Raw genomic sequence first — 17,783 nt, forward strand, 5'->3', positions numbered from 1 at the left:
TGGCCACAAGATGTTAACAGTAAGCCATCCCACCTGTATTATGCCATGCTGGTATTGATAACATATCATGCAGTACAGTCTGGCTACCATAGTGAATGTACAATGTGTAAGCAATATACAGTCCTATGATACATATACACAGACACATGTATGCAGATAGATATATATGTAACTACACATACACACACAGAGGTATGTCTAGGAAGATACATAATCAGAGGGTGCACACCATACTGAACAGCCAGTATCCCTACAGTTGCAACCTCATCTGATGGACAGAGTATGAGTCACCTATACCACAGACAATTATTGCCTGACACATATACCCACAGAGAAGTCAAAGGATGTAACACAACACACAGGTTTGTATACATAGGAAAGGATCAGTTGTGTATTATTACAGTTGTATATGCCATGTCATATAGCTGATTGTGCTTTGACATACATACAAACAGAGTAATGCAACACTCAAACAGATCACTTATTACAGTAATCTAAAAACATCACATCTGTTGGTGTCCATGCCAAGGCATTCAAGTAGTACAACAGGAAATACAGACTTGGTCCCAGCATAACAAGCAATCAACAGTATGTAATGCAGATGTATAGCCCAGCAGCCTCTAAAAACACTCTGCATGCAGTCCCTAGGGGGAAAACACCTGGGTTGACACTATGGGTGGTATCTGTCACATAACAATGCATAACTGAAATCATCACAATCACACCGATGGCAGTAAGCAGTAGGCCAGCAATGTTCACAAGGTGAAATGTATGGTAATGTACATCTGCATACATTAAGGCAGCTTACTACTGGTAGTCCTCACATGTTATAACACCCTAGGATACTTATGGTGCATACTCCCCATACACTGACTTACAGGGCATAGCACACTGTTACGTACACTGACCTCTAGACTGCAGAGGTGCATACATGTGTTGTGCAAATGAAGCCCACAAATATATGGTGCATATGGTCTCTGCACCATTATTTATTAACATCATACCTGATAAAAAAGTCAGTCAGATAACAGACTGCTGGACATGTTGTGTGTAGTAGGTGCTGTTTCTGAGAACAATACTTGGACATTCTGTGTTTTTGTGTACAGTACTGTGGTCTGTGTACATAGGGCAGGGTACTGGAGCCTTCACTATCCAAAGAGCCATTCCTGACCCCTCACCCACCAAACTAAATTCATTGGGAGGCACAACAGCTATCTGACTCCTACAATGAAGATAGCAGAGCATATATGGTTTCATATTGTTAGTAAAATAATTATTAATATATGTTTAGTGCTTATTAGAAGCTAAAAGAGTTAACACATTTCATTCTATTTTATGTACAGCTTAATTCTGTATGAAATTATAAGATGATTTTTCAAACTACAGTATGCTTTCTGAAACTGCAAGATGCACCCTGACATAGTATTTGCTAGCACAGCAAAATTAATGTTTATGCCTTTTGGAAATGTACTGAGAAGCAGGTGATTATCTGCTAGGTCAGGAAAATGAATGAATAGGGTATGAATAGAACAATACTGTTTCCTATAATATGATTGAATATGAACAATCAGCTCTGTTCGTATTATGAGAACATGCACAGCTGCGGAAAAGAAGAGATACATGAAACAAAAGACTGCTTGAAGAATCTATACTTGCTTTGTGCTCGAATTAGCTATAGTACCTTGAATGGTAACATAACATAGTGGGAAGCTATATCTAACCAGTGGTCACCAAGACCACGTTGTTTTTCTTAGGAAGTTTTTATAAAATTGATAGTGCAAGCAGAAAATCATGGTCAAACAGCTGCTATGAAGTAATGATGTTAAAACTTGTGATCTGTTACGTCAGCTTGGTAGGCAATGTCTTGTTAGAAAATGTATACAAATGACCTTACTTCCTGATTTTAGTTAGACAAACTCTGTATTAGCACGTTTTTGTCTCCTTGCTGCAAGATTAAAGTGCCTTAACCTGAACCTGCCATGTATTGATCATTTTGAAGTTTATTTTTCCTTTGACAGATTGGTACTTTGGACTGGAAACTCTCGCTCTAGCTCAGGTCAGATGGGCCCGGTGGCATGAAACCATACGGGGAAGAGGCCACATCGGTTCTTCTGCTCTGAAAGACCTCAGACTGAATTGTCATTCAAAAGTGGCCAGCCACTGTTTCTGATCTGCGATTAGAGGACAAGTCAACAGTTCCATCAGTGAGACGGTCAATCACGGAGGCTCAAGTAAGGAGGAATTTATCTTTTCTCTGTTTCAGATCAGGGACTTGTTACAGTATTTGTTTTTGTCAGGGAGATTTTGTATAAATCAGGGACAAAAAAGATTGCTGTCTTGTCATAGATCAGGGATACAGGATAGGTAGGCAGTTATTCTAGATAAACTGTGAAAAAAGAAAATTGTGGTACCACATGATAAGAAGGGTTACGTAACAATTTCTAAGTAAGTTAAGACAACATGGGAAATAGGTGCACAAAATGATCCCGAGATCCGCCATTAACCGAAGACGTGAAATATATGCAATTCCAACGTGCCGATAACGTTAGGTACTATAAAAATGGGTTAATAAATACAAATTTGATGGCAAATTAGACAAACCTTCTCTTATCAAACTTGTCAAACAACTTAAAACAGACGCAAAAGGTCAGGTAAAAAAGCAATGCCAATTGGGAGTTCCTCAGGCACACAGGTGGCTTGAGGAAGCAAACCGCAGGGAACAAAAGATTAAAAATTCAAAAGCAATGTTTTTAGACAAAGAAGACAATAACCTAGTAATAGCATCGGCCCCTCCACCCCCTCCGCTTCCCTTACCAGAATATGAAGCGAGTGGTCAAGCTGATCCACTTCCGCTATACCCAACTGTCCCTGCAAAATCAAAACCGTTTGTCAGAGATCCTGTTGAGACTAGGTCTCGGACACATTACTTAAGAGGGGATATTGAATTATATGAAATAAATAAAAATTCACGAGCTATGAGTGAAGAAGAGATATGTCCACTCATAGAAGTACCAAATCCACAGGCAGGACAGGCAGGACAGGATCCAACTCTTCTAGTGTATAGACCGTGGACACCGGAAGACATCCGGAAAGCCACAGAGAGAATTCCCCATCCGAAAGTTAATTTTAGAAAATTCCTAGAAGACTTCCAGGGCATGAGGTTAAGTTACCATTTAAATGGAGAAGAAGTAGAGAAAGTAGTCAGACAAATCATAGGTCCAGATTGGCACATGATCAGTGGCAACTGGAATCCCCGTGACGCAGAACATAAGCCACTCCCACATAGCAACGCATAACTGGATAACAGAGTGAAAGGTCTGACAGACCGAAATTCTGGGAAATGGAAGCCTAGGGCTGATTGGACTTGCATAAATCAATGCATCCAACAGGAAGGTGAAACTGTTGATAGATATTATGCTAGATTATTAGAGTGTTTTAATAACCATTGTGGAATGCAGGTACCTGAAGACCAAACACATGATTTCCCATATGAACAACAACTAAAGAATGCATTTTTGAAGGGTAGTATTTCACCCATAAGTAGTTTCATTACAAAGCACATGGTAGATCACCGTACAAGTAGATTACAGTCATTACTTGAATATGTGAGACATGCCGAAAGGAATTTTAATAGCAAAAAGAAAAAGAAAACCCAAGTATTTGCAGTAGAAGATGGAGCAGAAGTCTTTGTAGTACAGTCCAGGAAGAAGGGCAAGAAAAATGCCTAGGGAAACAAACAATCTCATAAGCGATCAGAGGAGTTTGAAGAGAGAAAGAAGAGGGGTGAATGTTTTAAATGTGGGAAAAAGGGACATTTGGCAAGGGATTGCAGGCAAAACAAAAAGGTAGCCACAGAAGATAAGGAGGGTGAGGACTGACTATATGATAGTCAAGAATCACTAGAAGAGAATAACCAAGACAAGACAAATGCAAATGTGATAGAAGGAGTAGAGAGTGTGATAGAAGAAATAGAGGAAGTACAAGAAATCACCAATGGTGAAAAAAACGAAATTTTAGACTTGGCATTATTGAGCCTAGGGCTCTATTTAGCAGACACAAAACCGGAAGTTACACTTCTGGTAGAGGGGAGGGAAGTTAAATTCCTGTGTGACTCAGGGGCTTCACAGACCCTGATACATCCTTCCAAACTACCAGAAAATTCAGAATCACTCGATTATATATTAGTAAAAGCAGCTAATGTACAGCTGTATCGGGAGCCACTCTCCCATAGCATAGCAATAACTGACCCTGTTTCAGGGATGACCCAGAAGAGCAAAACTGTTATTTCTGCAAAATGCCCAGTAAATCTTTTGGGCAGAGACCTTATGCAGATATTTGGCAAAGCAGTAGTTCCAACCATGCAGGGTATGGAAGCACAGTGACAAATGGATACTTTTGTGGTGCAACTGGAGGGTGAAACATTTTATTGGTACAGCCAGGACTTGGTTACGACTGGTCCAGGGGCAGTAACCAAAGATCTGATGAACATAGCTATCAGTAAATCCCCCTGCCTTGACACTGATAAACAGCATTTGTTGCATTGTACTCTATATTACTGTAGCATACCAGGACCTGATAAAGAATATGAACAAGAACTGTTTATAAACCATTCTAACAGATTAGTATTGCATAATCTGTACTGGGACACAGATGGGAACAGTGTAGTTAGCTGTTCATTGCCCCAGGAATTCCTAGCACTTTATAAATCTAATCAATTACCACATGTTAGTTTAACTAAATACAAGAATGTGAAGTGGGTAGACCTAGGAGAAAAAGTCACAAGGTGGGAAAAACAGACAGAATTAGAACTGTCAGAACAGGGAGTACAAAAGCAGAAGTTGAATTGGATAACACAGACACACCCAGCTGTGCACTTGCAGGCAAGTGAGGACAGCTGAGTAGCACTCTTACTAGAGGAAGAAGAAAAAGCCTTATGAGGCATACCAGAGACTCTCTGGTCAACAGGGAAATCAGATGTAGAACTTATTTGTACAGCAGGACCAGTTACTATCACACCAAAGTCAGCATTTAGACCTCAAAAGAGACAGTATCCCTTAAGAAAGGATGCAGAAGTAGAAATCAAACCTATAATAGCAGCCTTACTTAAGGAAGGAGTATTGATAGAATCTCCCGATTCGCCATGTAATACACTCTTATTTCCTGTTAGGAAAGCAAATGGAGAATGGCGTATGGTCCAAGATTTACAAGCTATAAATGACGTAGTTATACCTAGAGCACCTACGGTGCCAGATCCACACACCTTATTAAATGATTTGAAGCCTCAACAGAAGTATTTTTCTGTGGTAGATATTAGCAATGTGTTCTTCTCAATACCGATACACCCTGACAGCCAACATTGGTTTGCATTCACATTTCAGGGGAAAAGGTATACATACACGCGACTACCACAGGGATATTGTGAGAGTCCAACAATATTTGCACAGGAAATGGCAAGTAACTTGGCGGGATTTATCCCACTGAAAGGCAGCCAGATTTTACTTTATGTAGATGACATTCTGCTGGCAGCCCCCACCCAGCAAGAATGCAGAGAAGATACCATAGCGTTATTACAATTTCTAACCACTCAAGGACACAAAGTAAACAAAAACAAACTGCAGCTCTGGAAAAAACAGGTTAAATACCTGGGATATGTAATATCCAAAGAAGGCAGAATATTAGATGAAGACAGGAAAATAGCAATATTACAAGCACCCAAACCGACTACCAAGAAGGAAATGATGGCCTTCCTAGGCATGACTAATTTTTGTCAGAGTTGGATTCCAAACTATAACTTGGAGTCTGCTCCACTGACCAATTTAATATACAAGAAGCCTATGGCAGCACAAGATTCATTACAATGGACACCAGAAGCAGAATCAGCTTTCTGCAAATTAAAACAACTGATAGCATCCTCATTAGTTTTAGGATTACCGAACTATCATAAATGATTTTTCCAAACCGTAGATTGTAAGCAAGGTTATATGACATCAGTGTTAACACAGCAACATGGGGACAAACAATGCCCCATAGCTTACTATTCATCACAACTAGACCCAGTGGCACAATCCTTGCCCCACTGTGAACAAGCAGTAGTCGCAGCTGCAATGGCAGTACAAGCTTCAGCCTCAGTAGTGTTATTCTACCCTCTCACATTGAGAGTGCCTCATGCAGTCGCGATTATTTTACTGCAAGAAAAAGTGGCATATCTTTCTCCTGCTAGGCATCTTTCCTGTATGACTATACTGCTGAGCCAGCCTCATATGACAATTGAACGATACACAACTTTGAATCCGTCATCCTTGCTCCCAACCCCTGCAGATGTCAAACCACACTGCTGCCTGCAGGAGACTGAGCAAAAGACACTGCCTAGAAAAGATCTCATGGATGTTCCCTTGGATGATGCTGAGGTGACATACTATGTGGACGGTTCATGCAAAAAGGGTCCTACAGGACAGAATCTAGTAGGGTATGCAGTAGTTTCTGATACTGAGATTTTAGAAGCAAAGTCTTTACCACACAACTTATCTGCACAAGCAGCAGAATTGATTGCGTTGACAAGGGCATGTACCTTGGCAAAGGGTAAATGTGTGAACATTTTTACTGACAGCCAGTACGCTTTTTCTACTGTACATATTTTTGCGCAACAGTGGAAAAATAGTGGAATGATAACATCCACTGATAAACTGATTAATCATGCGCAATTTATTTTAGATTTGTTAGAATCTATTCAGTTACCTCAGAAAGTAGCTATTTGTAAATGTCTAGCTCATACCAAGCAACAGGACAGGATTTCAAAAGGTAATGCGAGAGCTGATACAGCTGCAAAGCAGGCAGCTTCAGCTTCAGAAGTATTTCTTTTGAGTGAGGAATTACAACCTTCTGAGATTTTAGATTTAGAAATGTTAAAAACAATGCAGACACTTAATACAAATGTAGAAAAACAAAAATGGATAAAACGAGGAGCAATTCTTGAAAAAGGGCTGTACATCTCCAAAGAAAGAAAAACAATTTTGCCGTCTAACTTGTTTAGATATGCAGCTTTGTTGAGCCATGGGCAGTGCCATGTCTCAACAGGGGGGATGGTACAGTTAGTGAATCGAGTGTTTACAATATATGGATTTACAAACCACACACAACATTTTTGTGCATCATGCCATGTTTGTAACAGGCTTCATGCACAGGGGGCACTGAAGCCTAGGCAAGGGAGTTTCCCTACACCATTGTACCCATTCCATACTATCTGTATGGATTTCATAGAACTAAACAAATGCAAAAATAAAAAGTACTGTCTTGTCATTATAGATATGTTTTCCAAATGGGTGGAAGCTTTTCCGACCAAAAATCCAGATGCAGCTACTGTTGCAAAAGTCCTCGTTAAAGAAATTATTCCTAGATTTGCCATACCGGAAAAGATCTATAGTGACAATGGCACACACTTTGTAAATCAAACCATACAACAATTAAGCCATTATTTCGGGATTTCCTTGAAAAAAACATTGTGCATACCACCCCCAATCTACAGGATTAGTAGAGAGGCATAATGGGGTTCTGAAAAATAAGCTTAGGAAATTGATTAGTGAGACACAGAAGAACTTGGTGCACTGTATGCCTCTGGCACTGTTGAGCATGAGAACTGTTCCAAATGCAAAGGGGTTAACTCCTTTTGAAACACTGTTTGGGAGGGCATATTATATACCTCAGTGGAAACCTCTCATGCCTGCAGACCAGGAGGCTGACAGTTCACTTGCAGAGTATATGAGGAGACTACTGAATAACAAACAACTTCTGCAGTTAAATTCTGTTTCAGATAAAGAACAGACCAGACCATCGGAAGCAGTAGTACAACCGGGATCATGGATCTGGGTGAAGGTCGTGAAGAAAAGAAATTGGAGTTCTACAAAGTGGGAGGGACCGTACCAAGTTTTGCTGGCAACACCCACTGCGGTCAAGATAGCTGAATGTGTGTCCTGGATCCATTTGATGTACTGCAAACTGGTCAAGAACTTTGAACTGGACAAAAACCTTGTTACTGTTATACAACGAGAACAAAATGACCAGGTATAGAATAAACAGGGATGCAGAACAACCTCAGAAAAATTGCATGATCATCCTGATAGCTATACTGGTAACAATAATCTTTTTGCTGTGGCCATTCCTTTTTACAGCCACATGAGTTGAACTGAACAGACGTGATGCATTACTCATAGACTGGCACCCAAACTTTAACACTTACCAAGCAATTAAATATGTGTATGCTGAGACTTTTAATATTTCGAACTGCTGGATTTGTACAGCTATATCAACAGCATACGGGGGATTATTAATGACTGCTGTCCCCCTAGGGGTCAATGAGACCTGGGAAGATTTGATTTTTGATACTACACCTGTAAAATCACAAGACAAAATAGCATTGTACCTACCTGTTACACAAAAAGGAATTTTATGTTTTTATAAAAATGACACTATTCAGGTGGGTTGGAGAAATTGCAATGTGACTGTTTCTTACAAATGTTATATCAAGGCTAATAAGGCAGAAACTATTTGTGATACAAACTATGACTCATATCTTGAGAAAATGCAAAAAACTGTTAGTGAAATACAGCATAATACTGTTCTTTTGAAGCAACTTTCTATCATTGATAAGAAAATGTTTCATGCAGGGTAAGCATATATCAATACTAAAGTAGAGAATTGTTATTTTGTTTGTGGGAAAAAGGCATACAAATGGCTACCTGAGAATTGGTCCGGCAGTTGTTTTTTGGGTTACCTGGTTCCTGCCATACGACACACTGCAGCTTTGCCTCGAAGGAAAATTAAAAATGTCAGAGAGGTTAGCAGTAAACCTGGAAATCCAATCAAGAGACCTGAGAATCCAGTGGGACGAATCGAAGCAGGATTGAGAAATCATAATTCCATGAAAAACAAAGATAAACTGACACACATGGACTTGAGTGATACTATTATATCATGGGCAGGCATAACCCATGCATATGGTGCAGTGAAATCGATTTGGGAGCTGAGAAAACTGTCCAAACTTCTCGAAGTTTTGAGCAATGCAACTTTTTCTGCTCTCAAATTAATGACTGATGAACTAAACGCTATGAGAACTGTGGTGCTTCAAAACCGCATGGCTCTCGACTTCTCCCTAGCGGCAAGAGGTGGTACGTGCACTTTAATCAAAGAAGAATGCTGTTCGTATATTCCTGACAACCAGCATGAGATAAACGACCATCTTGAGGTGATCCAGCAAGTGTCGGCCATGACCAAACCAGGCCCAAACCCTCTGAAGGACTTTTTCCAGAATTTGTTTGGGGGGTGGGGTTCCATCCTAATGAACATCTGAATTGCCATTTGTGTGGGATTACTCCTATTAGGAGCATGCATTTGTTGTGGTATTCCTTGCATGAAAAAATTAATCAAAGATTTAATAGACATATCAGTTTCTGAGACTTTGTATCAAAGTACTGAAATTGACGAGTTGTTGAAAACTGAAATGCTTTCATAAGTTTAAACTGAATGACTCTCTTAACTGCAAATCCGAAATGGAAGAGGTTAGGAGAAGAAGCAAACTGTTTATGCTTTTGAAAATAGAATAAAAAGTATTAACAGGGTGGAAATGTTAGAAAAATATGTATTAATATATGTTTAGTGCTTATTAGAAGCTAAAAGAGTTAACACATTTCATTCTATTTTATGTACAGCTTAATTCTGTATGAAATTATAAGATGATTTTTCAAACTTCAGTATGCTTTCTCAAACTGCAAGATGCACCCTGACCTAGTATTTGCTAGCATAGCAAAATTCATGTTTATGCCTTTTGGAAATGTACTGAGAAGCAGGTGATTATCTGCTAGGTCAGGAAAATGAATGAATAGGGTATGAATAGAACAATACTGTTTCCTATAATATGATTGAATATGAACAATCAGCTCTGTTCATGTTATGAGAACATGCACAGCTGCGGAAAAGAAGAGATACATGAAACAAAAGACTGCTTGAAGAAACCGTACTTGCTTTGTGCTCGAATTAGCTATAGTACCTTGAATGGTAACATAACATAGTGGGAAGCTGTATCTAACCGGTGGTCACCAAGGCCACATTGTTTTTCTTAGGAAGTTTTTCATAAAATTGATAGCGCAAGCAGAAAATCATGGACAAACAGCTGCTATGAAGTAATGATGTTAAAACATGTGATCTGTTACATCAGCTTGGTAGGCAATGTCTTGTTAGAAAATGTATAAAAATTACCTTACTTCCTGATTTTAGTTAGACAAACTCTGTATTAGCACGTTTTTGTCTCCTTGCTGCAAGATTAAAGTGCCTTAACCTGAACCTGCCATGTATTGATCATTTTGAAGTTTATTTTTCCTTTGACACATATATAGTTATACTAAATATAATATAACTATGTGTATAAGAACAATGCCTAACTTATGTCTATAACTGTGTTCCTGTGTTGTGATTGCTTGATCTGTGTGTGTGTGTGTGTGTGTGTGTGTGTGTGTGTGTGTGTGTGTGTGTGTGTGTGTGTATTATGTGGTAGAATGTCCATTAATCCTCAGTGGTACAAGGAGCCACTACAGCAGGGTTAAAGAGACACATGTGGCTCCAGAGCCGCAAGTTGCAGGCCCCTGAGGTAGGATGATTGGCGACTCTATGTGTAATGCACTTATGAACCATGGGTTCTGTACAGAATGTGGTAGACACCATTGTTCTCTGTCCTGTTATATATGATGTTACATGCTGCTACAGTGTTAAGCTTGTGTATCATATGTGCCTGTGGCTGCATTGACATTGGATGTGGGTATGCATTTTCTCACAAGTGTCTGTTACAATGTGCTTTGTCCTGCATGTCGAGCCCGCTATAATCACAGGTACATATGCATTCCCCCATGCAATATCTATTCCAGTGTTGTGGCAGTCTGCCTGTGGCTTGCTCAGTGCTTTGTGACATACCTAGCAGCCTACTGTAATTACTCAGTGTGCTGTTATGTCCAGTTACTTGCAAGACATACTGCAGCCAGGCTAGCTTAACTGTTGTGCATTTCTGACAAAGTAGTGATATGCTGTACAGATCTATGTCACTATCTACTGGGTAGTATGTGGCTATGTGTACTCAGCACCACCAGGTATTATGTGTCAGGACAGACTGGTGTGTGTGCATGCATACACTGTGTGGGCAGTATTGTCATGAAATACTTATGTACATGGCTAGTAACATCCACATTGGGAGGCATGGTCCACATGTCTCGTATGAAGGGGACATGTGTACACTTCTGGACTGACCACAGAGTGCCAGACTGTCCACATATATTGGTCATATCCCTGCTGTAGTCCACAGGATCATTACTGTGCTAGCAGTGGTACTGTACTATGATGCCCTCAGGATGTCTGTCCGTAGACAATGGTGCACATGTCTACAGCAGATGTGACCTCCCACACCGAACATGTCTGTTAAGACACCCCTATGACAGTAGCAGCAGTCTACATGTATACCTGCAATACATCCATGACATCCCCTTACACTAAGGGGTTGAGACTATTGGTGGTGAGGTAGGACTCCACTCCATGTTCTGGACATATGGTAAACATATATGTGTACACATATATCCACATAGCTATATACACATATAAATATCCACATATATATAAGGTAAGCTACTCAATGCTAGCCGTCTAAACCTACAAAGGCACTCTCTTGAGGCACACCTACAAATGGGGAACATCAATATCTATGCAGTAAATGGGACCTGGTTCAATGCTCCAGGGAGCACACCTGTAATACCAGGCTATGTGACACACCTCATCACTGAGGGCTTTTCATCGAGAAGAAAGGGGGTAATTGTCCCACTGTACTCATCCCTCATTACATATCTCATATATGTATATGTGTATATGTGTGTATATATATATATATATATATATATATATATATATATATATATATATATATACCTGAATATATTTGTCAGTGTATAGATGTGTGTGCATATCTGCACCATTGTAATGTGTACTCCTTCCACATTGTACATTCCCTACGGTAGAATGACATTTCTGCTTGATATGTTACAGATATTGCCCTGACAGTTTGCAGTTGAATTGGCTTATAGTTAAAGCATTGTAGCTGTGTTGTGGAGGGTCCTGGAATCAGGAACTGCATGTGCTGGATATTGGATTGCACAACATATCTGTTGGGGCTGTGGAGGGGGGGGGGGCAACATAGCAGTAATTACCAGGTATCCCTCACTTTTGTCCCTACCACCATTAACAGTGCATATGGTCTGTTGTGTTGTAGTGAGTGGGTCAGGATGTTGTTCCCATGTGGACATGCTATGCACATTTCTACATTTCTATCTTTATACACACACACACACGCACACACACACACACATATATATATATATATATATATATATATATATATATATATATATATATATGTAGAGAGAGAGAAAGAGCTACATAATTATATATGTAACCCCTATATATATGTAGATATATATATATATATATATATATATATATATATATATATATATATATATATATATAATATCCATATGAACATATTTATCTATCTATATACAATTGATGTTATATGATTATTTGTGTCATACATATATATATATACATATAACTGTTTATCTCTCTACATTTGCAGATATATATTTGTCCATATGTCCTTGCATGTTTAGCTTATAATTTTGGCCTGCACCTCATTCGCTTGACAACTGACATGGATGATCTCAGGATTGAAGTCAGTAACTACTGACAACACCTTTGTGTTTCAGACTTGAACTCCTTCAAAATATGTGTTTTAATACATATAACTGTTTAACTAGCAACATTTTAAGTGTATGAGAACAATATTTGACATATGTCCCTATTTGTACCCACATTTTGGCACATTTTGTCCAGAATTCTTGCATTAAGAGGTTGTGAGGTATGATATTACTACATTTCCTGTACTGTTGAATGATAATGCTTGATGATATGTTTGTGATAACATCAGATTTATGCATATCTGTCATGGCTTAGTGGTAAATCACTTTGTCTATGGCTTGCAGGGTCCTGTGTTTCACCCTTGCAAAAGCTGTTTATTTTGTTGCTGGGCAGAACATGGGCCATTGGATACAAAGTGATTAAGGCACTTTAAAGCAGTTGTAAGCGGGTTTGCACAGGTTTGCGTGGAGATAAGCACTGCTAACTTCCGGTTACAGTTTCTTATACTCAGTTAGCTTCTACATTGCTTAACCTGTGTGGGCAGTACTTATTCCTGTGCAAACAGGCTTAAACCCACTTACTGCTGCTTAAAACTGCTTACTCACACTTATTCTTGCGCTAATTTCTTTAAAAGAAAAGAAAAAGGGTTGATAGGAAAGTGGTGAAAACAGGGCACAAAGAGGGAAAGACAGTAGGGAAAATAGCTAGGGATGTGCAAAAAGGATGTAGGGAAGGTCCATAGCTGCCCATTTTTTCTACAGCAACAGCTGTGCATATACACTGAATTTGGAGGTAGGTTTGGACATTCAAACCCCTGGGAGCGGTGAGGACAACAACAATTCATTGTGATGCCAATTAGACCAGATTGCATGCGTCCAGTGGACCTGTGTGCGAAATGGACAGCTATGTATGGAGCGAGAATTTTTTGTGGGAACAGATTGCCCTTTTTTCAGGTGGGAGTGGGATGTTGGGGAGGGGTAGTAGGTATATTTGTGGAGGTAGGTTCGGTAGGTTAACAAGACAAGACACACAAGATGCATACAGGAGCAGTATATGACACATCTGGGGGTAAACACCTTGATGGGGAGGGGTGTTGGGATATCGGAAGCCCGCAAGCCCCCCTAGTGGTAACAGTGGGGCTGAGGTCCCCAAAGGTGGTTGTGCTGGGGGCTGAGCTGCAGAGCCATGCTGACTCTCTAATCACGACCGACCTGGTCATTGATCGCTCTACACACCATGACCCCATCCTGGCGATGGGTGACAGGTGCCTATCTGCACCCATTCCCAGGGAGGTGAGCCCCATCCCTGAGGTGCTTCCACTCGAAGGTGGTGCAGGACCAATGGACAGGGAGTTGCGGGGTTGGGCCCCATACATGCTGATGTCCGGTGCCTCGAACAGCTGAGGTGGGACAGGTGGGTCTGCTGGGACCGGCCTTCCCAAGTGTGCTATAACATTTAGATTTCACATCATATATAGGTTAGTAATAGTCAACACATTCCAGGGTTAGTGATAACAGCATGCATAGATATTCCCATTAACCCAGACACCATATAAAGAACAGATGCATAGCAAATGGAACATATGCATATATGGGATCACAGTGGTAATAAGAGCAGCATGCAGGTATGTTGATGGCACCATGCCAACAATGTTGGAATAATTCAATATGGCACATGCATGGGAACCATTAGAATATTTATCAAATGATTGGCCATTATCAGAGTCAGTACATACCAGTTGGGGTGGGTATGTTGATTATTGTTGGAGATAAGGTGGGGACGTGAAATATGTCAATTAACAAGTAGTATATTCCTGTACTCCACATTACTTTCCTAGTCAGTGCTGTTATCTGAACCTTACAAGTCTTACTACCCTACCCTATACATCTATATTGGACAATGATATGGCTGTCAACATCATTACACATGAACTGGTTTTACCTGCTGTATACACCTCTTACATGGTATACCTGTGGAGGGAATGTTTGTTAACACTGACTAACCATTTGTACACATACGGCCAGATTCCAGGTTGATGTTTTGCACTATGCTATCCAACTCTTTGTGCACAGACTCTGGCCATGTGTTGACCACTTGCTGGTATGCCTGGACATATCTAGAATATTACCCTCTTCCACCTTTAGTGACCTGACACACACATATACATGCTTTCCTACACAGTCGTATAACACAGTGTGGGCGACAGTGACCAGTGATACTTTATTATTCAGAGAAACTGCAACACTCACAATCCCCTACAATACCAGGGTGGATGGTACCAGTGCAGGTTATATTGGTCTGTATTTCACAGGACAGTGTTCATATCCAATGTACCTGTGGGAGCAATGTTTTTTAGCACTACCTGACTGTTGGCACACAAGGTTCCAGATTACACATTAGTATTAGGCACATACATCTCACTCTGTTACTGTACACAGTCTGACCACAGCTTAACAGCTTGGGGTGTAAATGGGACATACGTGGCTTCTTAGTCACATAAGGTATTGGGGAGTTGCTAGTGTGCCAGGTTTGTTGTCATAGATGTGTGTCAATCAGATGTATTTCCTGTTTGCTGCCTATATGTCTGGGATCATCCCACTGATTTCCCAGGGGGAGAGGTTGACAGGCATTAGATATGTGCCACTTTAATAGACAGTCTGGATATATTTGTACAGTTGTGGTATATAATTCTGTATGCAGACTACTACCACTGGCAGGATTGAAATCGTGGCTGTGTGTGCTAATAAAACAACAGTTCACATCTTGGTTGCATGTGCTATTTGGGTTTTGTTGTCTGCATTTCCCCTGTTTACTGTTTAAGTATCTCTCAGTTGTACTAAATGACCTCTGGGGATTACACTTGTCATATATAGGCATTCCTACACATTCACAATATGGTGCATGGTGTGGTTAACAGTGCTTAATACTACAATACTATTAAATGATTGCAAATCTACATTTCCATATGATACCAGAATATACACATACAGTCCAGCAGTTAGACCTGCTTTGTCAGGGTATTACACTTTTATAGCCATACTAACAATATGAGTCTTGCGTCGCAACCACGCCAGGTGGCAGATGTGGGCCTCCTGGTTTGTGGTCCACTCCATTGCAGCTGTGGGAGACATAAGAGGAATATTTAGCCATACCTATCCATGATATACCTGAGCTGGCAATTATTAAACAGGTAGTGGACTGATACTTGCACACAGCTGGGACATCCCCTGATGCTTTAGCCTCTTGGAGCACTCCTCCAAGAGGTCCCCCTTCTGCAACTTCAGGTCGGCATAGTGGTGCCTGACCTGCTCACCAGTTTGGGGTATGCCAGTAGTACTGATGAGGTTGCGGGCGAGATGGTCCCAGACCTTCGCCTTATATGCTTCACCTAAACTGCAAGTATTTCTGCTTCTTCAACTGTTTTAAACTGTTTAAAGTTGTTTTTGCACCTGTACTTTTAAAGTTTGTTCTGTTTGTTGCATTTACCTGTTGAGGCTACACACTCAAGTGTGCTAGCCTGTGTTACATATGTATTGCATTTTCCTGCTGTTTGTTGCAAAAAAAAAAAAAAAAATCCTTGTTTCTCGTCTTTCCTGACCTAGAGTAGTCCAAATACAGGCTTTGCTGTATTCTGGACTTTTGGAAAGTTCCTGTCTTGCTCATTTCCTTTCTTGGATAAAGGGAGGCTTCTTTGTTCACCAGTGGCAGTGGGGAGCTTAGAGCAGCCTATCCAATCTCTGGAGGAGTGTTCCCAGCACAAGAATCTGGTAGTCTATTTGCCGTTCTGGGCCAATTTCTAGCTCTTTCAAGTCCCCCTGTATAAAACCCGCTTTGGCATGGTTTTTGCGCTTGTTACTACTCAGTCAAGCTCCTCGTGGTCCTGTAGAGTGGTATTAGCAGCAGTGAGGTTAAAAGAGTGACTGCTAACATTGATAAAAGTGTTTTTTTTTTCCTGCTACTACCTGGGCGACTGTCCGATCTAGATAAACGGCAAGCATTTCTGCTTCTTGAATTGTTTTAAACTGTTTAAATTTGTTTTTGCACCTGCACTTTTAAAGTTTGTCCAGTTTGTTGCATTTACCTGTTGAGGCTACACACTCAAGTGCGCTAGCCTGTGTTACATATTGATTGCATTTTCCTGCTGTTTGTTGCAAAAAAGAAAAAAAAAAAGAAAAAATTTATCCTTGTTTCCCGTCTTTCCTGACCTAGAGTAGTCCAAATACAGGCTTTGCTGTATTCTGGACTTTTGGAAAGTTCCTGTGTTGCCCATTTCCTTTCTTGGATAAAGGGAGGCTTCTTTGTTCACCAGTGGCAGTGGGGAGCTTAGAGCAGCCTATCTATCCCTGGAGGAGTGTTCCCAGCACAAGAATCTGGTAGTCTATTGGCCATTTTGGGCCAATTTCTAGCTCTTTCAAGTCCCCCTGTATAAAATCCGCTTTGGCGTGGCTTTGAGCGATTTTGCACATAGCGCAGCATCGGGCAGATCCGCTTAATTGGGTTTAAACCATTCTCGGCTCCGCAAAGTCTGCTCTTCACTTTTTCCCTTAGAACTGATCTAGTTCTCTAATAAACACCCTATTCCTACTCTAAAGCCTGGCACTTGCTCACTAAAGCAATTATATAAGTCAGCACTAAAAAATTAAAAGCACTACACCCTCACAAACTCCCCTTGAGTACCTTGTTCCCCACTGGAACTTTTTTTCAATTATAAAGGAATTCCCAATACTATTCTAGCATGTCCAAAGGTCAGTTGCCAATCTCCTCTCCGGTCCAGCTGGTGAATCTGGGAATCTTGAGGGAAAGTTACAACTGCCTCATGTACACAGACAACCCTCTCCTCCTCCCAACAAATTCCAACACATGTGAGAGATGCAACCATATAGCCAAACTGGAGGCTAAGCTCTCTCAACTCAGAACTGGCATAACCAGTCAGGAGAAGGAAACCACACTCACTACAATTCCAGTCTCACATAGACCTACCACAACAGCAAACCAAACACATAAACACACAAAAACATACTTGGAGGCTCTAAATAAAAATCTGCCTAAGCAGCAGAGAC

Source organism: Protopterus annectens, chromosome 4.part1 (genome assembly GCF_019279795.1).
Source record: "Protopterus annectens isolate FY-2018-M chromosome 4.part1, PAN1.0, whole genome shotgun sequence".
NCBI classification, from domain to species: domain Eukaryota; kingdom Metazoa; phylum Chordata; order Ceratodontiformes; family Protopteridae; genus Protopterus; species Protopterus annectens.